The sequence below is a fragment of the Gorilla gorilla genome, chromosome 2, assembly GCF_029281585.2.
Source record: "Gorilla gorilla gorilla isolate KB3781 chromosome 2, NHGRI_mGorGor1-v2.1_pri, whole genome shotgun sequence".
NCBI lineage: Eukaryota > Metazoa > Chordata > Mammalia > Primates > Hominidae > Gorilla > Gorilla gorilla.
The window spans coordinates 70886059-70909976 of record NC_086017.1 but is presented as its reverse complement, the minus strand read 5'-3'; the positions used below and the strand labels follow the sequence as shown (position 1 = coordinate 70909976).

General features: G+C 39.3%; 1 protein-coding gene across 9 annotated transcripts in view; it reads left to right on the top strand.

Moving 5' to 3' along the window:
• The window catches only part of FHIT (fragile histidine triad diadenosine triphosphatase), a 1510123-nt gene that overhangs the window by 194775 nt on the left and 1291430 nt on the right, over positions 1–23918 (top strand). For all 9 annotated transcript variants that reach the window (XM_055383480.2, XM_055383484.2, XM_055383482.2 and 6 more), the window contains exon 3: positions 14811–14863. The gene's annotated coding sequence lies outside the window, so the exon portion shown is untranslated. The remainder of the gene's footprint in view (positions 1–14810; positions 14864–23918) is intronic.

The window sequence follows — 23918 nt, the reverse complement described above, 5'->3', positions numbered from 1 at the left end:
AGTACCTGACACCACCACAATTATAAATGCAAACATAAAGGAGGCACAAAACTTTTGTGCTGGTACGTGTATTTTAGGTGCTATGTAGCTGATGCAGAATACACTTGAACTATTTTAAGTGAGTATTATCTAAATAAAACCAAAAATAAAAAGTCTCATCAAGAACATTCAGATCCCTAAGAACATGCTCAGAGACCCCAGTTTGAAAAAGATGTGGGTCATCTGTCCTTCCTCTGTGGAGAGGATTGCTGTTCTCTTTGCTGGGAATGCACTTCCCAAGGCGTGTTACATGGCTCACTCTTTCTCTTCATTCAAGTCATTGTTCAGTGTCATTGACATGGGAAGGCCTCCCCTGACCACCTTGTCTGGGGTAGCACTCTCATCAGCTTCGCTTCTTACTCTGCCCTGTTTTTTCAGAGCACTCATTATAACCTGGCATTGTTGTTTGTTTGCTTTCACCTGTCTCCACAATTAGAATATAAGCTGCATTGAGAGTGGACTTAGGTTTATTTATGCCTCACACAGTAGGTGATAAAGATCCATTGAACCAAGGAATAAACACTCTTGCTCTTCAACCTCGCTTCCTTTTGGCTGGGTCCCTAATCCCAATCTTCACCTGGGTAAAGACTCATTTTTTTCCCTTTTTGTGGAGAATGATGTCTTGCTATATTGCCCAGGCAGGTCTGAAACTCCTGGGCTCAAGCTATCCTCCCGCCTCTGCCTCCCTGAGAGCTGGGATTACAGGCGTGAGCCATCCCACCCAACAGGTAAAGACTCATTTTAAAAACTGTCCCCACTGAAAGATTAATGGATACAAAAAATAGTAAGAAAGAATAAATAAGACTTAGTATTTTCTAACACAAGGGGTGACTAGAGTGAAAAACAATTTATCTGTGCATTTTAGAATAACTAGAAGAGTTTAATTATTTGTAACACAAAGGATAAATGCTTGAGGTGATGGAGACCCTACCCTGATGTGATTATTACGCATTGCATGCCTATATCAAAATATCTCATGCAACCCATAAATATATACACTATGTATCCACAAAAATTAAAAATAAAACTTAAAAAAAATACCCCCACTTAAGCCTACATTCTCTCTGTCCCTCATTAGAACACCTAGAATCTGTACTGGGACTCCTTTTATGTCACTCATGGATTCCACCTCATGATATTTTTTCTTCACTTTTATCTCTTCTCCCAGATCCTGAGCTCCTTGAGGACACCATCTGTGTTTGATTAACCTTGAATTCCCCCAGTATCTGGCATGAATGCAGAAATGTGGTTATACATGGGAATCACCCAGAAACTGTAGAGTACTTGGTTCTAAATATCATTCACTTCTCTTCCACAGTATCTTGCAGAGGGGCTAGCACGTGGTTGGAGCTTGATGAGGGTCAGTGGATAGCATATGGTGAAAAACACTATAAGCTTTGGGAACTGAATTCTCTATGACTAACCTGATGTTAACACTACAATAGGAGAAATTAAATTTATTTCAACTGAGTTTTTCTCATCTCTATTATGGACGAGACCCTAATTAGGCATTATTGTGGCTACAATGAGCACTGTATTACGTCTGAGTTCAAGTTTAGTGGAGAGGACAGATAGAGGTAGGGAGAGACAGACAGAGATAGTGTTTGTTCATTCATTCATCCATGCATTCTTTCTTCAGATATGGAGCATCATGTCCTTGCTACTAGATTTAGGAAAACTCAACACAGACCTTGTCTAAAGCCGAGCCCTAGTGGAAAAGAGAGGCATCACAGATGCCTTTTTTTCTGAAAAACAAACAAACAAACAAAAGATACTAACAACAACTGTGGTTAGTGCAACAAAGGAAAGGAATGCAGAGGTATGAAAATGCACATGTAATGTGCCCTGTTCCAAGGCAGGGAAGGTTCTCCTTGAGGTATAACGTTGAACTGAAACCCCAAGGATGAGTGGGCTGTAACCAGGGAGAGCAGCAGAGGAATAGCATGTACAAGGGGGTCTGAAATGTAAGAATGTAATAGAGGGATCCCAAAGTGTTCCAGGGGTATAGGGTGTGAAAGAGTAATCCTGGCTATAGGTCTGGAAAGCTTCATAGAAGGAGGGTTTTGACTGGGCCAACAGGTCATTCTTAGGTACATGGAAGAGGAGGAGACAGCTGTCCATCCAGACCAGGAGACCAGCGTTCTCTTAGGAACAGAGGTAGAAATGTCTAGATCTGGCTTGGGAACTGTGCAGGGAAGGGAATGGCTAAATTGCAGGGTTTATACAGAACCTCTCTAGTAGAATAATTATATTGATGAAATACAGAAATATCTGAAAACCATGAGTCACAAATCAAAAACATTGGTTGGTCAAAAACGAAAGCTTGTTACATTTAAAAGGTTACTGTGTATAAAGAATCAGCAAAGATAATTCTTAGCTGATGCTACTATTAACATTTCTATCAATTAAAGATCTTTATCATTAGCACTGTATGTCACCCTTTTAAAGTAATTTATCATATGGAATCACAGATGCCTTTTTTTCTGAAAAAAAAAGAGATAATTTGTTACAAAAACATTACAAATTATATTGAGTTGACATCACTCTATTATAGCTACATTACTGAATTACACCTGTTCAGCCCAGAGCTGGGGAATTTATTAGCACAACCTCCATTAGAGCTAATGGGAAATACAGTTCCAGTGCTCTTTGAATCCACTGCATAATCTGTAAGAAGTGTTTTTCCTGTTGGGATTGTTCTCTGGCCTTGACAAGGTGAGCCGTGAAGACTTCATTTCTTATGAAGTTTGGGGATACCACACCAGTGCTGTTTATTCACACAGGCTGTGACATCAGGGACTAGCTGGGCTGTGAGAGCCCGTTCAGACAGGTCTCTTCCAGCCTCTGGACAGATGACCCTCTCATCAGCTGCTCCTTTCCCAGCGCTTGCTTACCTGCATTTTAGTTTTCATTACCCAGCCATTATGCTCACTGCCCACAGTCACCTCTGCTTATTGATTTGGGACCTGTGCCAGTTTCTAATTGTTTCCTTTAGATTGGGCTCGCTCCAGATTGCTGATTCTTGTCTAGTAATTTCTCTCTTCCATATTGTGCCTTTCCTTGCCCTCCTTTACTAATTTCCTGAGTAGCCAGAGAAGATATGGGTTTGACCCATCAACTCATACCAAGGCCATATGAGCTATGGTGACTTAAAAAAAATTAACTTGAAACTTTAAACACAATTTTTTTTTTTTCCTTGAGACGGAGTTTTGCTCTTGTTGCCCAGGTTGCTGGAGTGCAATGGCACGATCTAGGCTCACTGCAACCTCTGCCTCCTGGGTTCAAGTGATTCTCCTGCCTCAGCCTCTTGAGTAGCTGGGATTACAGGCATGCGCCACCACACCCGGCTAATTTTGTATTTTTGGTAGAGATGGGGTTTCTCCATGGTGGTCAGGCTGGTCTCAAACTCCTGACCTCAGGTGATCCACCTGCCTCGGCCTCCCAAAGTGTTGGGATTACAGGTGTGAGCCACCACACCTGGCCGAACACAATTTTTTTAAAAAGCCCCAAGAATTATTAACTTCTTCTCCCATCCTCTTTTTCTTTCCAGGACATATTTTTTTATGTATGTGAATGTATTGTGGGCATCATTCTTGTTATTTACCTGAGAACTTCTCAAGAGGCATGGCAGGTTGAAGAATTCCATGTGTCACCATACATTTGAGATCTCTTAAGTACATTTTTTAGTTTCCCAACAGCCACTCACTTTTCAGGGTGGATTTGGAAGAGAGTCCTTCCCTGCAGTGGATGGGAGGCGGGGGCACCTGGTGCTTCTAGTCCTCATTCCCTGGTTTCATTATTATTCATTGTTCCCTTGGTAGGGAAACATATTTCAAAGTTTCACATTTTCTGTTAATATTTATCAAAATACCACAGCAGTTGTATCATACAGCAGCAGAAAATTTCACAAGTTCTTTATTTTTGTTGTCTTTGGAACCTATGTCTGATATCTTGATGAATCTTTATAGGAAAGAAGAAAATGCTAAAAATCATCTTCATTTAAAAAAATAGATTAATTAACATCTAAAAGAATTACCAGCCTCTCAATAGGTGGAGGGATCTTGGAACCTTATTATAAATGTGTTCATTCTAAGCATGGATCTAACAATAAAGTGTAGTGCAGCACTACTCAAAGGGTGGTCCTTGTCCTGGTGCCAGTATGCAACAAAATAAGCGTATAAATTGAGAGTAAGGATTTAGAAACTCGTGGGCAATTTAACAGAGTAAATTTGTCTGTTGACTCCAATAACAACTTTTGACTTTTACTTTGAATGCCTTTATTCCCCAGTGATTCATTTTCATTGCACTTTGTAAAAGTATTGATCTGCGCTAGATTGCGGGTGGGTGTGGTTGGCAGGAACAATGCTGATCCTCCATCACAGTTCATTCATGTAACACTTGTGTATTTAGGTGAAAAACACAAGCCCCAAGCACCGATTTTTCATAGCCGTGGGTGTGAGTCCTGGATATGCTATTTACCGGCTGTCGAACTTGGGCCAGTTACCAAGTCTTTCTAAAGGTCATACTCTCTATCCTGAAAATATAAGTAAGGTGGTACTATTCTTTGCAGGGTTGCTGCTAGGATTAGTTGAGATGTTATAGGTACATCTGCAGAGTTACTGCATCAGGGTTCAGCCAACTTTGGCAGTCCTGGGAAGAACACGAGTGTGGTACTTGGTGCATAATAAAATTTAATAAATGTTTACCATGATTTGTTTTTAAGTAGAATTTGTATATGCCTTATAGCCTCTCTGAGGGATATTGGGAAACAAAATTCAGTGGTAGCCTCATTTAGGTCACACATTTACAAACCTCTCTCAGGACATGGACTTGAAGGAAAAGTTTATGTTTAGGCTCCAACAAAAGTCTTTTCTCAAAGATTATATCTTTACTGGTTTTCTCCATCTTCTATCTTCTGATGGTGTGTGGAAATTACTAGAACATGTGTATAGAGAGCAGCTCCAGGGAACAGATGTGCATTCTTGCTCATCATTAGATGCAGTGTAACTTTCGCCCTGCCTCATGAATTTTGACTCTACTTTGGAAAAATAGTCACACACAACTTCTTGATAGAGTTTCCAAAATTAGCTTCCAGAACTTTATACAGAAGGACACGAGACTCCCCACATCTCTTTGCATGTGTTATATTTCTTTTTTGTCTTAAAATTTGCATATTTATTATTCATGCAACAAACATCTATCAGAAACATTTCCAGGGCCTGTCATTTGCCAACCCAGTGGTAGTTGCTGTAGCTTCTAGAAAAATGGAAGTATTTTAGCCAGTGAGATATGTCAGCCAAAATAACCCAAGAAGCCAGGGGTGGTGTCTCAGGCCTGTAATCTCAGAACTTTGGGAGGCTGAGGTGAGCAGATGGCTTGAGGCCAGAGTTCGAGATCAGCCTGGGCAACATGGTGAAGCCTCGTCTGTACCAAAAATACAAAAATTAGCCAGGTGTGGTGGCGCATGCCTGTAGTCCCAGCTCTTTGGGAGGCTGAGGTGGAAGGATCATCTGAGCCTGGGGAGTGCCTGCCACTGCACTCCAGTCTGGACGAGGGATTGAGACCCTGTCTCAAAAACAAACAAACAGAGATAGTGGTACTTATGGAGCCAAAGCAGGAGATGCCTTGTAGGTATTCAGAAAATCTCATTGTCATAGACATTTTTATTATAACTTCATCTCCAGGTCTCTTTCTTCATAGATTTTTTTAACGCACATTTTTTTCACATTTTAATCTTTGAAATTGGGATATATGTCATAATTGATAGTCACTTATAATCACTTCAGATAGGTAGCAGTTGGGACAACTGTTGTTTGTCTGCACGTGTATGAGTATTGAAAGGGAAGCATCAAAACTCACAAAATAGGTGTCTATGGCTTGGAAGAAAATCCAAGGAATAGTATTGGAGCATTCTTAGAAGAAATATCTGTGCACTTGATGACACAAAGGAGGGCAATGTGCAGGCTGTAGTGATCTGCCCAGTTTCTCCCAGCTGGAAGTGAAAGAGCTGGTCCAACCAATGTCTGACTCCTATCTTGTGCCTTAAAAAAATGTATCTTGGAAAATTTCAAATATACACAAATGTAGAACTAATAGCATAATGAACACCCATGCATGCATCATCCAGCTTTAATAATTATCAATATCTTGCCAATCTTACTTCCTCTGTCCCCATTTTATTTTTTCATTCTTTCTTTTCTTTTGCTTGAGCGCATTAAAGCATATGCTGGATATCATGTCTTGTCACCTGAAAATTCTTCAGTAGGTATCTCTAACTGATAAGGGCCTTACCTCCTTTATTTAAATTCCATGCCATCATCACATTTAATGAAATTAATAATAATTCGTTAATATTTTCTAATATCCAGTCCATATTTGCATTTCCCTAATTGTTCTTTTGTTGATGGTTTTGTTCAAGTCAGAATCTAAAAGAGATTCACACATTGCATTGAATTGTTATGTTGCTTGTCTCCTTTATTTTTAATTAGTCCTCTTATCCCCTTCCTCTCAATAACTTTGATTTGTGAGAGAAACTGGATCATTTGCTCTATATTTTGAAGATGGCTGTTCGCTTTTTTGTGGCAGTGTTTAATTTATTTCTCTGTATGGGAAAAGAAATACCTTTTATTCCCATCCTAGTTTTATGATGGAAGCTGCTATAACAAAAGATAGATTAACAAAAGAAAAGCAAACCGATTTATTTAATATAAGTTTCATGTGACATGGGAGCCTTCGTAAGGAAATGAAGGCCCAAAGAAATGGTTAAACCTGTGTACTTTTTATGCTAGGTTTGATGAAGAGTGGGAAGAGGTGAAGTATGATTGGACATATGATTGGGAGTGTGATCTAATGGTAATAAACTGGGGGAGGGAACTTAGCAAGGCCTGTTTGTTCAGCTTCTTCTCTGTGTCCCTGTGTCTTCAGAGGTAAGGATGTTCCTTTCCTCCATGTATAAGGAGGGCACCTCTAAAATGGTCTTATGACCTGCTCCAGGGGACGCTCAAAAAAATCCTTCCATTGGTTCATGACCTGCTTCAGGAGAGAACGGCAGAAGGTGAGAGTGACCTTCCCGCTTCTGCTGTTTTCTTAAATACCAAGGTGTCATATTTTAGGAAAGCATGTCCTGAACCCAATCACCACTATAACCTGGTGTTTAGTCTGGAGTCTTGGCTAGATTTTATAGAGATTTTTTAGGCAAGAATACTTCATAGATGGTGCTATGTATGTCCTGTTTCATCACAGCATGAAGGAAATAATGATATATGTCCTTTTAGTGAAGATAACACGAGTTAGTTCATTCAGGTATTGTCAGACTGTTCTGTTACCAAGTTCCCTATCATGCTTACACTGATGATTTTATGTCCACTCATGGTAGTTTCCTATATCTGGATATAGGTCTTATATCATTAGGGGATGCAAAATAGCAGTTTTCTAGTTGTGTCATTTCTCCTGCATTTATTCATGGAGATCTATAAAAAAACTTTTTCTTATCAACCATTTGGTTACTCTGATATACAGTTCACATAGGCAGGAAATTAATTGTTTATCATATTTTAATTTTTAATTAATGAATGAATGCCTAATAACTTCTATTTGGTAACATCGGTACGTTGGTAACATTGGTTACCAACTAGAAGTTATTAGGCATTCATTCATTAACGTCTAATGAGTTTTCATGCATGTGTCATTATGAAGTTATGGATTTAAAAAATATGTATACATATATTTTAATTATGCTTTAAGTTCTAGGGTACATGTGCCCAACGTGCAGGTTTGTTACATATGTATACATGTACCATGTTGATGTGCTGCACCCATTAACTTGTCATTTACATTAGGTGTATCTCCTAATGGTATCCCTCCCCACTCCCCCAACCCCACAACAGGCCCTGGTGTGTGATGTCCCCTGCCTTGTGTCCAAGTGATCACATTGTTCAATTCCTACCTATGAGTGAGAACATGCGGTTTTTGGTTTTCTGTCCTTGTGATAGTTTGCTGAAAATGATTGTTTCCAGCTTCATCCATGTCCCTACAAAGGACATGAACTCATCCTTTTTTATGGCTGCATAGTATTCCATGGTGTATATGTGCCACATTTTCTTAATCCAGTCTATCGTTGGACATTTGGGTTGCTTCCAGGTCTTTGCTATTGTGAATCATACCGCAATAAACATATGTATGCATGTGTCTTTATAGCAGCATGATTTATAATCCTTTGGGTATATACCCAGTAATGGGATGGCTGGGTTAAATGGTATTTCTAGTTCTAGATCCTTGAGGAATCGCCACACTGTCTTCCACAATGGTTGAACTAGTTTACAGTCCCACCAGCAGTGTAAAAGTGTTCCTGTTTCTCCACATCCTCTCCAGCACCTGTTGTTTTCTGACTTTTTAATGATCGTCATTCTAACTGATGTGAGATGGTATCTCATTTTGGTTTTGATTTGCATTTCTCTGATGGCCAGTGATGATGAACATTTTTTCATGGGTCTGTTGGCTGCATAAATGTCTTCTTTTGAGAAGTGTCTGTTCATATCCTTCACCCACTTTTTGATGGGGTTGTTTGATTTTTTTCTTGTAAATTTGTTTAAGTTCTTTGTAGATTTCTGGATATTCACCCTTTGTCAGATGGGTAGATTGCAAAAATTTTCTCCCATTTTGTAGGTTGCCTGTTCATTCTGATGGTGGTTTCTTTTGCTGTGCAGAAGCTCTTTAGTTTAATTAGATCCCATTTGCCAATTTTGGCTTTTGTTGCCATTGCTTTTGGTGTTTTAGACATGAAGTCCTTGCCCATGCCTATGTCCTGAATGGTATTGCCTAGGTTTTCTTCTAGGGTTTTTATGGTTTTAGGTCTAACATTTAAGTCTTTAATCCATCTTGAATTAACTTTTGTATAAGGTGTAAGGAAGGGATCCAGTTTCAGCTTTCTACATATGGCTAGCCAGTTTTCCCAGCACCATTTATTAAATAGGGAATCCTTTCCCCATTTCTTGTTTTTCTCAGGTTTGTCAAAGATCAGATGGTTGTAGATGTGTGGTATTATTTCTGAGGGTTCTGTTCTGTTCCATTGGTCTATATCTCTGTTTTGGTACCAGTATCATGCTGTTTGGGTAGCCTTGTGGTATAGCTTGAAGTCAGGTAGCGTGATGCCTCCAGCTTTGTTCTTTTGGCTTAGGATTGACTTAGCAATGCAGGCTCTTTTTTGGTTCCATATGAACTTTAAAGTAGTTTTTTCCAATCCTATGAAGAAAGTCATTGGTAGCTTGATGGGGATGGCATTGAATCTATAAATTACCTTGGGCAGTATAACCATTTTCATGATATTGATTCTTCCTATCCATGAGCATGGAATGTTCTTCCATTTGTTTGTGTCCTCTTTTATTTCGTTGAGCAGTGGTTTGTAGTTCTCCTTGAAGAGGTTCTTCACATCTCTTGTAAGTTGGATTCCTAGGCATTTTATTCTCTTTGAAGCAACTGAGAATGGGAGTTCACTCATGATTTGGCTCTCTGTTTGTCTGTTATTGCTGTATAGGAATGCTTGTGATTTTTGCACATTGATTTTGTATCCTGAGACTTTGCTGAAGTTGCCTATCAGCTTAAGGAGATTTTGGGCTGAGACGATGGGGTTTTCTAAATATACAATCATGTCATCTGCCAACAGCAACAATTGGACTTACTCTTTTCCTAATTGAATACCCTTTATTTCTTTCTATTGTCTGATTGCCCTGGCCAGAACTTCCAACACTATGTTGAATAGGAGTGGTGAAAGAGGGCATCCCTGTCTTGTGCCAGGTTTCAAAGGGAATGCTTCCAGCTTTTGCCCATTCAGTATGATATTGGCTGTGGGTCTGTCATAAATAGCTCTTATTATTTTGAGATACATCCCATCAATACCTAGTTTATTGAGAGTTTTTAGCATGAAGGGCTGTCAAATTTTGTCGAAGGCTTTTTCTGCATCTAGTCAGATAATCATGTGGTTTTTGTCTTTGGTTCTGTTTATATGATGGATTACATTTATTGATTTGCGTATGTTGAACCATCCTTGCATCCCAGGGATGAAGCCAACTTGATCGTGGTGGATAAGCTTTTTGATGTACTGCTGGATTCAGTTTGCCAGTATTTTATGAAGGATTTTTGCATCATTGTTCATCAGGGATATTGGTCTAAAAATCTCTTTTTTGTGTTGTGTCTCTGCCAGGCTTTGGTATCAGGATGATGCTGGCCTCATGAAATGAGTTAGGGATGATTCCCTCTTTCTCTATTGATTGGAATAGTTTCAGAAGCAATGGTACCAGGTCCTCTTTGTACCTCTGGTAGAATTCAGCTGTGAATCCATCTGGGTCCTGGACTTTTTTTGGTTGCTAGGCTATTAATTATTGCCTCAATTTCAGAGCCTGTTATTGGTCTATTCAGAGATTCAACTTCTTTTTGGTTTAGTCTTGGGAGGGTGTATGTGTCTAGGAATTTATCCATTTCTTCTAGATTTTCTAGTTTATTTGCATAGAGGTGTTTATAGTACTCTCTGATGGTAGTTTGTATTTCTGTGGGATCGGTGGTGATATCCCTTTTATCATTTTTTATTGTGTCTATTTGATTCTTCTCTCTTTTCTTCTTTACTAATCTTGCTAGCAGTCTATCAATTTTGTTGATCTTTTCTAAAAACCATCTCCTGGATTCATTGATTTTTTGAAGGGTTTTTTGTGTCTCTATCTCCTTCAGTTCTGCTCTGATCTTAGTCATTTCTTGCCTTCTGTTGGCTTTTGAATTTCTTTGCCCTTGCTTCTCTAGTTCTTTTAATTGTAATGTTAGGGTGTCAATTTTAGGTTTTTCCTGTTTTCTCTTGTGGGCATTTAGTGCTATAAATTTCCCTCTACACACTACTTTGAATGTGTCCCAGAGATTCTAGTATGTTGTGTCTTTGTTCTCGTTGGTTTCAAAGAACATCTTTATTTCCGCCTTCATTTCGTTATGTGCCCAGTAGTCATTCAGGAGCAGGTTGTTCAGTTTCCATGTAGTTGAGTGGTTTTGAGTGAGTTTCTTAATCCTGATTTCTAGTTTGATTGCACTGTGGTCTGAGAGACAGTTTGTTATAATTTCTGTTCTTTTACATTTGCTGAGGAGTGCTTTACTTCCAACTATGTGGTCAGTTTTGGAATAAGTACGATGTGGTGCTGAGAAGAAAGTATATTCTGTTGATTTGGGATGGAGAGTTCTGTAGATGTCTATTAGGTCCACTTGGTTCAGAGCTGAGTTCTATTCCTGGATATCCTTTTTAACTTTCTGCCTTGTTGATCTGTCTAATGTTGACAGTGGGGTATTAAAGCCTCCCATTATTATTGTGTGGGAGTCTAAGTCTCTTTGTAAGTCTCTAAGGTCTTGCTTTATGAATCTGGGTGCTCCTGTATTGGGTGCATATATATTTAGGATAGTTAGCTCTTCTTGTTGAATTGATCCCTTTACCATTATGTAACGGCCTTCTTTGTCTCTTTTGGTCTTTGTTGGTTTAAAATCTGTTTTATCAGAGACTAGAATTGCAAGCCCTGCCTTTTTTGTTTGTTTGTTTTCCTTTTGCTTGGTAGATCTTCCTCCATCCCTTTATTTTGAGCCTGTATGTGTCTCTGCACGTTAGATTGGTCTCCTGAATAGAGCACACTGACGGGTCTTGACTCTTTACCCAATTTCCCAGTCTGTGTCTTTTAATTGGAGCATTTAGCCCATTTACATTTAAGGTTAATATTGTTATGTGTGTATTTAATCCTGTCATTTTGATGTTAGCTGGTTATTTGGCTTGTTAGTTGGTGCAGTTTCTTCCTAGTATTAATGGTCTTTATAGTGTGGCATGTTTTTGCAGTGGCTGGTACTGGTTGTTCCTTTCCATGTTTAGTGCTTCCTTCAGGAGCTCTTGTAAGGCAGGCCTGGTGGTGGCTAAATCTCTCAGTATTTGCTTGTCTGTAAAGGATTTTATTTCTCCTTCACTTGTGAAGCTTAGTTTGGCTGGTTATGAAATTCTGGGTTTAAAATTCTTTTCTTTAAGAATGCTGAATATTGGCCTCCACTCTCTTCTGGCTTGTAGAGTTTCTGCTGAGAGATCCGCTGTTAGTCTGATGTGCTTCCCTTTGTGGGTAACCGGACCTTTCTCTCCGGCTGCCCTTAATGTTTTTTCCTTCATTTCAACTTTGGTGAATCTGACAATTATGTGTCTTGTATTTGCTCTTCTCGAGGAATATCTTTGTAGTGTCTCTGTATTTCCTGAATTTGAATGTTGGCCTGTGTTGCTAGATCGGGGAAGTTCTCCTGGATAATATCCTGCAGAGTGTTTTCCATCTTGGTTCCATTCTCCCTGTCACTTTCAGGTACACCAATCAGATGTAGATTTGGTCTTTTCACATAGTCCCATATTACTTGGAGGCTTTGTTCATTTCTTTTTATTCTTTTTTCTCTAAACTTCTCTTCTCACTTCATTTCATTCATTTGGTCTTCAATCAGTGATACCCTTTCTTCCACTTGATCGAATTGGCTACCGAAACTTGTGCATGTGTCATGTAGTTCTTGTGCCATGGTTTTCAGCTCCACCAGGTCATTTAAGGACTTCTCTCCACTGGTTATTCTAGTTAGCCATTCATGTAATCTTTTTTCAAGGTTTTTAGCTTCTTTGCGATGGGTTCGAACATCCTCCTTTAGCTTGGAGAAGTTTGTTATTAACAATCGTCTGAAGCCTTCTTCTCTCAACTCGTCAAATTCATTCTCCATCCACCTTTGTTCCCTTGCTGGCGAGCAGCTGCGTTCCTTTCGAGGAGAAGAGGCGCTCTGATTTTTAGAATTTTCAGCTTTTCTACTCTGGTTTCTCCCGATCTTTGTGGTTTTATCTACCTTTGGTCTTTGATGATGGTGACGTACAGATGGGGTTTTGGTGTGGATGTCCTTTCTGTTTGTTAGTTTTCCTTCCAACAGTTAGGATCCTCAGCTGCAGGTCTTTTGGAGTTTGCTGGAGGTCCACTCCATACCATGTTTGCCTGGGTATCACCTGTGGAGGCTGCAGAACAGCAAATATTGCAGAATGGCAAATGTTGCTGCCTGATCCTTCCTCTGAAAGCTTTGTCTCAGAGGGGTACCCGGCTGTGTGAGGTGTCAGTCAGCCCCTACTGGGAGGTATCTCCCAGTTAGGCTACTTGGGTCTCAGGGACCCACTTGAGGAGGCAATCTGTCCATTCTCAGATGTCAAACTCCATGGTGGGAGAACCACTGCTCTCTTCAAAGCTGTCAGACAGGGACGTTTAAGTCTGCAGAAGTTTCTGCTGCCTTTTGTTCAGCTGTGCCCTGCCCCCAGAGGTGGAGACTACAGAGGCAGGCAGGCAGGCCTCCTTGAGCTGCGGTGGGCTCCACCCAGTTTGAGCTTCTGGGCCGCTTTGTTTTCCTACTCAAGCCTCAGCAATGATGGACGCCCCTCCCCCAGCCTCACTGCTGCTTTGCAGTTCAATCTCAGACTGCTGTGCTAACAGACAGCAAGGCTCCGTGGGCGTGGGACCCTCCGAGCTAGGCGTGGGACCCTCCGAGCTAGGCGCAGGATATAATCTCCTGGTGTGCCGTTTGCTAAGACCGTTGGGAAAGTGCTGTATTAGGGTGGGGTTGTTATGATTTTCCAGGTACCATTTGTCACAGCTTCCCTTGGCTAGGAGAGGGAATTCCCTGACCCCTTGCACTGCCTGAGTGAGACAATGCCTGCCCTGCTTTGGCTCACACTCCATGGGGTGCACCCACTGTCCAACAAGCCCCAGTGAGATGAACCCGGTACCTCAGTTGGAAATGCAGAAATCACCTGTCTTCTGCGTCACTCAAGCTGGGAGCTGTAGACTGGAGTTGTTCCTATTCGGCCATCTTGGAACCTCTCCCTGTTGTTCTAAAAAAATATTTTGTATGTTTTAATTTATTTCTGTTCTTAACCTTTTTGATGCTCAGATTTTCCCTTCCTAGGCCAGTGGGAACTCCAGGTATCCTTACTTTTTAAAAAAAGTGTTAAATTTTTTTTTTTTTGAGTCAGAGGCTCGCTTTGTCACCCAGGCTGGAGTGCAGTGGCACCATCTTGGCTCACTGCAACCTCTGCCTCCTGAGTTCAAGCAATTCTCCTGCCTCAGCCTCCCAAGTAGCTGGCATTACAGGTACCTGCCACCACACCTAGCTAATTTTTTGTATTTTTAGTAGAGACAGGGTTTCACCATGTTGGCCAGGCTGGTCTCGAACTGCTGACCTCAAGTGATCCACCCACCTCAGCTTCCCAAAATGCTGGGATCACAGGTGTGAGCCACTGCACCCTGCCTGTTTAAATTTTTATTGTGTAAAATGTCAAATATATACAGAACTAGAGAGAATAGTGTGATCAATTCTCATATACCCATATTCTGTTTTAAAAATAATCAGCTCATGGCCAGTTTTGTTTCTTTTATATCCCAACTTACCTCCGAGGTTCCATATTGCTTATGATTTCATCTTTGAACACTTTAAGTTTCAATCCTGTTGTCCTTTAACTTCCATCTTACTGCCCTACAGGATGTCCCAGGTAGGTTATATGCTTTTAACCATTTAATTTACTTCATTAATTAACCAGGGTGATACTAGCTGCGTTAGCATTATAGACTCCAAAATGTAATATGGCTTAAACTAAATGGAAGTTTTTTTTCATTTACGTAACAGTCTGGTATCAGTGCTTCTGCAAAAGAGTTTTCTTCCTGGGATATTTCATATGTCTCCCATCTTGTGTTTCTGCCTTTCCCTAGGTCCGTAGTGCTATCTACATCCAGACGGTGGAAGGGAGAGAAAGAGAAAGAAGGTAAAACCATTTCTTAAAATACTTAACAGAATTGGCACATATGCCATTGGCTAAAGTCACCTGGCCACACAAGCGGGTCTGTTCAAAAATAATAAATATTTAGAAGGAGAGATATATGAATTTTTGGTAAACAGCCTTCAGTTCTCACATTATACTGCACTATACTTTCAAGAACTACACAAAGATTTTGAAATTCTCACTTTTTTCATTATTATCATAATTACTTTTGTTATATCTTTAAGGTATTGTTCTCGTTCATAACATGCATTTTATTAGCTCAAAAGAATTACTGCTTTCCAAGTAAGGGCATTGAGGGAATCAGTGATGTATAAGTCTTGAGTTGAGCGGATTTTTTTTTTTGCTTTATTTTTTAAATTGTGGAATCATACCTGTCTATAAATTATAGATGGGCATTTCTATCTTTGTAAGGAGGAAAGGGTAGATATCAGCAATTGTGAGTTTGTCAGATTTCTGAAAAAGTAGGAATTATATCAATAAAAAGAAGAGCTGATTAATATCCATGATCACACATAGGTAGAAGGTCAAATAGTGTTGCTAATTGATAGATAAATCAAGAGACCCAAGCGGAATGATGACTCTCACAGACTTGATCTCCATTTCTTAGGAGGTGCGGATTCTGGGTAGTCTTGTAAATTTTTTTTTTTTTTTAGATGGAGCCTGGCTCTGTCGCCAGGCTGGAGTGCAGTGGCGCGATCTCAGCTCACTGCAACCTCTGCCTCCCAGGTTCAAGCGATTGTCCTGCCTCAGCCTCCTGAGTAGCTGGGACTAGAGGCGTGCCACCACACCTAGCTAATTTTTGTATTTTTAGTAGAGGCAGGGTTTCCGCATGTTGGCCAGGATGGTGTCGATCTCTTGACCTCGTGATCCGCCTGCCTCAGCCTCCTAAAGTGCTGGGGTTACGGGTGTGAGCCACTGCGCCCAGCCAGTCTTGAAAATTTTAATATGAGGTTATTAAACCTTGTTTTAGTAAGTTCTAAACTGAGTTGAGACATCCAGTGTCCAAGATGCATACCAGGGCAGAGAGGGGATGTCCTAGGGGAGGCAGGGGAGGCAGGGAAAATGGCTGCCAAGGATAAGAAGCCCCATCTCTGCTATATTGCTGATTTATGGACATGCTCCCTCCCTGAGGGGTTACCAGTCAGGCCTGGGCCCTCAGCTGGTTATGGGCTCTCTGAAGAGGCAAAGATTTTCCATCAGGGGGAATAAGGTATAAGTGGCTCTTATTGTGTTGTTGCCATATGATTTGAAGGATAACTGAATAGGGATGGGATGTCTGAAAGTGTTCTTCTGCTAGCATATACCCATGCTTCATGTGCAAATGTTTAATAGAAGCAACAGATACCACACACATCTCCACTACCCTTGGGCCATGTGTAGTCTGCTTCATTCTGTGTGGATCCCTTCATCAAGTTAAAGATTAACGATTAGAAAACTCTGTGTTGCCTCAATTCAAACATGCCAAAATATTAACATTAGAGTGCTTTAAAAAAGCAGTGACAATATTCAGATTGATGTGCTATTTAACAAATTAGATAGTCTAGCTTATAAAAATTCATCTTTCTTTAAGGGATTTAATAAAACCGTTATCATTCTGGATAGACAAATAAATTGGTGGCCTATCACCTTATCCATTTTTCCTAAATTGCTCTTTGTGCAAAATAAGGTTTGCACTGATCATGCTGATCCTCAAGAGTACTTTCAATCCAATGTTTAAAAAACAAAATAAGGCAGAGGAATTCTCTGGGTCTGTGAAACTTGATTTAGGTAACAGGCTATAGTAGATGCTGGTATGTGTTTATTGTGATTCAGCAAATGTTTTAGGTCATATACAATAATCTAACTTTTACATTTGCTTTCTTTTGAGAAGGTTTTATTCCAAAGAAGCTTAATTTGGACATTTAAAGGGGAGAGTAAGGTTTCGTTAAACCCCTCTGAGGTTTGCAAATGCCCTTTCTCATTCAAGAAAAACCACAGTATTATTCACCATGATTGAGACCCACAAGGACTTATTTCATTCTGATGCTCTTTCTTTGCTACTGTAAGTGATGTCACTTGAATTACAAAGAGTAGTCTGGCTTTCAGAAGAATCTTCAAGTTAGTAATAATCTGTTCTAAGTGCTGTTCTGGCCCACAGTTCATATCCCTTACAAGTTTTTTTGTTTGTTTGTTTGTTTTTTTATACTTTAAGTTCCAGGATATGTGTGCAGAATGTGCAGGTTTGTTACATAGGTATACATGTGCCATGGTGGGTGCTACACCCATCAACCCGTCATCTGCATTAGGTATTTCTCCTAATGCTATCCCCACCCAGACTCCTACCCCTCAAACAGGCCCCGGTATGTGATGTTCCCCTCCCTGTGTCCATGTGTTCTCATTGTTCAGCTCCCACTTATGAGAGAAAACATGTGTTGTTTGGTTTTCTGTTCTTGTGTTAGTTTGCTGAGAATGATGGTTTCCAGCTTCATCCATGTCCCTGCAAAGGACATGAACTCATCCTTTTTTATGGCTGTGTAGTATTCTATGGTGTACATGTGCCACATTTTCTTTATCCAGTCTGTCATTGATGGAAATCCCTCGCAAGTTTTAAAGAATATAGGGCACAAGGGAGCAAAATACAATCAGAAATATTGGTAAGAATTGTAAGACTTTCTGTATATAAGTAGATCTCCCAGTAAGGATTTCACGATGTCTAAAGTAACCTTTCTGTAAAATGTTGTTGTAGTAATCTCTATAAAACGTTCGTGTTTCTTACTAGATACAAGGGTAGTCTTTGTCAAAATGGTAGTGCTGGTGGTAGCAACAGTAGTAGGAGCTAACCTGAGCATTTGCTGTGTGTCAGGCACCACATTGAGTGTCTTTCATGATTACATCAGTATCTTGGAAATTGCGGCCAATTGTAGCCTTCCTGATTTTTGCTTTTTCCCCATATAATCTTTACTTTATATATATATATTTTTAAGTGATCCCCTTTAAATTATTATGGAAGTTTTCCAAATATGCACCAAGTAGAGTGAATAGTGCAATTAATTTCCATATTATCTAACACATAGAGCAGGCTTCATGTGCATGCAGCCTGAGAGTTGTTCAGAGCCCATGGCTTATGAAGGCCCACATTTGGTTTAATGTGGTTATTTGGTTCTTCTGTCACTGTTTTGAAATTCTTAAGCAGTTATAAGAGACCCTGCATTTTTATTTTGCTCTGGGTCCTGCAAATTATGAAGCAGGTTGTATACCTAGATTCAATAATCATCAAGATTTTTACTACATTTTCTTCATATTGTCTTTTTCCCTCCCCTCCTTTCTTTTTCTCTTCTGAAGTATTTTAAAGCAAATTGCAGACATCACTTCACTTTACTCTGATATACTTCAGAATGCAGCTGTAACAAATATGGGCATTTTATTGCCCATAATATTGCCATTATTATATCAAGCAATATAAACAGTAATTATTTGGTATTATCTAATCCAGCTCCACATTGAAACTTCCCCAACTGACTTGAAAATGTCATTTACTGTTTTTCCTTATTTTCATATTCAAACAAATTCAAACATTATATTACGTATGTCCCTTAAGTCTCTTAACCTAGAGAAATCCTGCCTCCATTCCCACTGTAGACTTGTTATAGAAGCAGGATCTTTTGTTCTGTAGGAAGTCACACATTCTTGTTTCATATGCTCTTATTTAATGTGTTCCTTCACCACTCTTATTTTTTCTTAAGGGATGCTGTCTCTAAATTTGATTTAACATAAATGTTTTTGGCAAGAATGCTTTGCAGAGGGTGTCTTTACTACGTTTATTAGGAAGCATCCACTATTCAGAACCTGTTTTATTGAAGCTGAGATTCATCATTGGTTTTGGCAGGTAACAGACTGACTATTCCATTTTAAAGTTCCATATTAATTTTTCATGTAATTGTTTCTTCAATTGATGATTGTTACTTAAATCAATTATGTCATTAAATAATTGCAAAAATCATGATTTCTAATTCTGTTAATTATTTTCCATTTGTCAACTAGACTTTTTCTGTAAAGAACTTTCCCTGACTGACTAGGACTATTTGGAGCGCACTTCTTTTCCTTGACTTAGATTTGTCCTATGCAATAATTTTAGTGTGGTGTTTTAGTCCTTTTTGTGCTGCTATAATAGAATACGTGAGACTGGGTAACTGATAATGAATAGAAATGTATTTGTCTCATGGTCCTAGAGGCTGGGATATCTAAGATCAAGGGTCTGCATTTGGCAAAGGCCTACTTGATGAGTCATCCAATGGCAGAAGGATAAAAGACATGCACACATGAGTGAGGGAAAAAGCTCTAACTCATTCGTTTTATCAGGAATCCATTCTGGTGATAACTAACCCACTTCTCTGATAACATAATTAATTCATTCATGAGGCCAGAGCCCTCGTGACCTAATTGCCCCTTGAAGGACCCACCTCTGTTGCACTGGTAATTAAGTTTCCAACACATAGACTTTGGGTGACACATTCAAACCATAGCATTTGATGTGCTAATTATATATATTTTAATATGCTGGGAATTAAACACATAATTGTTAACAGAAAAAGAAAACCACTCATGTACCATCTAATATCATCTGGTATACTCCCAGTGGTATATGTGCCAGGCTTTGGGAAACACTATTATTTTTCTTGCTTTACAGTTGAGGAAACGGAGAGAAAATAAGGTTAAGCGACACTCCCTGGGTGGATTTTAGCTAGAATCCAAGCACTCTGACACCAGAGCCAAGCATAACCACTCCAGTCTTGTAGCGCTTTTCTAAGCGGTCAAAGTTTGCATAAAAAAAGCAGACTGGGCCGGGCACGGTGGCTCACGCCTGTAATCCGAGCACTTTGGGAGGCCGAGACGGACGGATCACGAGGTCAGGAGATCGAGACCATCCTGGGTAACACGGTGAAACCCTGTCTCTACTAAAAATACACAAAATTAGCCGGGTGCAGTGGCGGGTGCCTGTAGTCCCAAGTACTCGAGAGGCTGAGGCAGTAGAGTGGCGTGAACTCGGGAGGCGGAGCTTGCAGTGAGCGGAGATAGTGCCGCTGCACTCCGGCCTAGGCGAAAGAGCGAGACCCCATCTCAAAAAAAAAAAAAAAACGACAACAACAAAGCAGACTGATCTTTGAGGTGAAATCAAGAAGGTAATTTTTTAATGGCAAGTCAGTGAGAAAGCCCAGAACTCTCGGGTAATTGATCTGTGTTCTCACTTTCAGCTGGTGCCACCTCCATGACCAGTGTGATTTATTGTGCTTACCGGTTTAAATCAATAATCTGAGTATATTAGAGCCTAGATTGACCTAATAAACTCCTCAAACTTCCCCAACATAATGCTTTGTAGCTTCTGGATGAAATGCTTAAAACATTTTTTAATCTTTTATTATTCTTAATAATATAAAACTCGTCTTTACAAGACAACAGATAGAAACCATTATTGTTTTTCAAAAGGAAAGGTCATTACAATACGAGCCTAGTCTAGTAGAAGCAGAATGCCAAGCTTTTGGGTCAAATTATTGTTCAGCCCCTTCAATGATAAGAGGAACATTTGAAGTGCCCTTGGATAGTTTCTATACTACAGTCTGAACACTTGGTTAGTGATATAGTTTGGATGTTTTGTCTCCTCAAATCTCATGTTGAATTGTAATCCCCAGTGTTGGAGGTGGGGCCTGGTAGGGGGTGATTAGATCATGGGGGGCTGATCCCTCATGAATAGCTTAGCATCAGTCCCTTGGTGCTATCCCCACAATAGTGAGTGAGTTTTGGAGATCTGGTTGTTCAAAGGTGTGTGGAACCTACCACACTCTGTTCTGCCCCTGCTTTCCCCATGTGAAGTGCCTGCTACTATTTCGCCTTCTGCCACGAGTCAAAGCTCCCTGAGGCCTCCCCAGAAGCCGAGCAGATGCCAGTGCCATGCTTGTACAGCTTCCAGAAGTGTGAGCCAATTAAACCTCTTTATAAATTACCCAGTCTCAGGTAGTTCTTCATAGCAATGTAAGAATGGCCTAATCGAGTTGGGAAACTTAGATACAGCTTTAAATTTTGAGCATTGTCTCTAACCATTTCATTTGATTTGCCCTTTCACATCAGAGAAATGAAACTGAATACCTTTGAGGGATTTTATCTATTGGAATATGCATGCTAAACATTATTGAGGAGCCAGAAGAGTGAGGTGGAGGGACTAACTAGAGTAAAAGCAGGGCCTACCTTCCAAATTTACTTTTTACTGGAAAAAATGTCACATCATCACTATCTGACAATTACTTCTTCTTGGATAATATTTAAAAAGGAGATGTTATGTCATTTATGGAATTTTAAACCCTCAGGAATAATTTAGTCTAATCCTTTCAATTTACATATGAGAAAGCTAAAGCCAAGCTAATTTAAATAATTTCTCCCGAGATTACCAGCTAATTAGATGCAGACCTAGAATTAGACCTCAGGCTTCCTGACTGACATACTAAGGTACCATATCAATTAAAGTTGTGTGATTGCAAGCAACAGAAACTAATTCTGACTAACTTGTGCACAAGAGGGATATATGCAAAGTAAATTTTGGGTAGTTTAACAAAATCTAGTGTCAATTGTAATGTAATTTTTTTGGAGGAGAAGTGAGGACTAGAAATAGTTAAGTAATGTAAAATGTATTTTACATTTAAAAGATCAGAATTGTGACATGTGAAATGCAAAAAATATATGATTTAAAAATTTATTGAGATAAGAGTCATATAACAAAAAATCCATTTTAAAGTGAGCAATCCAGTGGCGTTTAACTCACTGACAGTGCTATGCAATCATCATCTCTATCCAGTTCCAAAACATTTCCATCCTTCTAAAATAAAACTCCTCATTTCAATGCAGCTTCTCCTCATTTCCCCAAACCGTTGTCAGCCACCAATCTGTATTCTATCTATGTGGATTTACCTATTCTGAATATTTTATGTAAATGGAATGATACAATATATGATCTTTTGTGTCTTGTTTCTTTCACTTGGCATGTTTTCAAGGTTCACCCAGGTTATAAGATGTATCAGAAGTTTATTCCTTTCTTAGGGCTGAATAATATTGCATTGTATGGATATATTACAATTTGCTTATCCTTTGATTCATTGATGGGTGTTGATGGACAAGTGGGCTGTTTCCACCTTTTGGCTATTGTGTATAGTGCTGCTATGAACATGTATGCACAGGTACCTGTTTTAGAACCTGTTTTCAATCCTTTTGGATATATGCCTACCAGTGAGATTTCTGGGGTACATGGTAATTCCATATCTAAATTTTTGAGAAACTACCAAACTATTTTCCACAGTGGCTAAGTCACTGTATATTCCCACCAGCATTGTTGGAGAGTTCCAATTTCTTTATATCTTTACCAACATTTGTTATTTTCCATTAAAGAAAATAATAGCCATCCTATTAGGTGTGAAGTAGCATGTCATTGTGGTTTTCATTTGCATTTCCCTAATGACTAATGATGAGCATCTTTTCAGGTGCTTGTTGGCTATTTGCATATTTTTTCTGGAGAAATGTCTGTTAAAGTCCTCTACCCATTACATGGTTTTTTTGTTGTTTTTGTTTGTTTGTTTTTATTGTTGTTGAGTTGTAAGAATTTCTTATACTGTATATTCTGGATACTAGACCCTTGTCAAATATATGATTTACAAATATGTTCTCTCACTCTGTAGATTGTCTTTTCATTTTTTGATAATGTCTTTGATGTACCAAGGTTTCTAATTTTGATGAGGTACCACTTATCTATTTTTTCTTTTGTTGCTTGTGCTTTTGGTGTCATATATAAGAATTCATTGCCAAATGTGAGGGTAATGATTTTACCCCTATGCTTTCTTCAAAGAGTTTTACAGTTTAGCACTTATATTTAGATCATTGCTCCATTTTGGATTAATTTTTATATATGGTGTGAGCAAGGGGTCCAGCTTTATTCTTGGCATGTGTGGTTATTCAGTTGTTCCAGCACAATTTGCTGAACAGATTATTATTTCTTCATTAAATGACTTGGTACCTTAGTTGAACATCTATGTAGATCATGAAACTTCAGAGTGTCTCCCTTGTGGAGTTTGCTTAGAGTCTTGCTATAGTAGAAGGAATGTTGGTAGGCAGCAAATATCCACTATGCAGCCCAGCCACTGACCCATCTTTGTGTGAAATTCTGATATACACAGATTTTCTTCTGTTGAATTTTCAGCAATAGTGACCTGCAAGAATTTCAGATTTGTGTGTTTGTTAATTTAGGATAATTATTAAAAGAAAGACCTGGGGTTGGAGTATTAAAAACAGACATAAAGTGGAAGGTAGAGTAAGAACAGAGTTTTTCTATTCAACTTGTCTCCAGGGTCTGTATACATACTGGAGTCTTTCCTTTTGTGCCAGGCTGTCCAATAGAAATATACTGTGAACCACAAATGTAAGCCCCATATGTAATTTTACATTTTGTAGTAGCCACATTACAAGGAGTAAAAAGAAACAGATGAGATTAATTCTAATAATATATTTCACTTAGCCAAAAATATTAAAAATATTAGTTTTTGCCTTGTAATCAATATAAAAAATTATTGATGAGGTATTTTACAGTTATTTTCCTACTCAGTCTTTGAGGTCTGGTGTGTATTTTGCCCTTACACCATGTCTGAATTTGGACAAGGCACATTTTATGTGGCCAGTGGCTACTGTATTGGACAGTAGAATTTATATCAAAAGCAGCCATAGACAATATGTAAACAAATAACTGGCTGTGTTCCAGTAAAGCTTTGTTAATAAAAATACGTGGCAGGACACAAGTGATGGTTAATTTTGTGTCAACTTGACTGGGCTAAGAGATATGCTCATTATTCCTGGGTGTGTCTACGAGGGTGTTTCTGGAAGAGATTAGCATGTGAATCAGCAGACTAAGTAAAAGTCACCCTCATCAAGGTGACTGAGCATCACCCAATCTCTTGAGGACGTGAATAGAACAAAACGTGCAGAAATGGCAAATTCACTCTCTCTGTTTGAGCAGGTATATCCATCT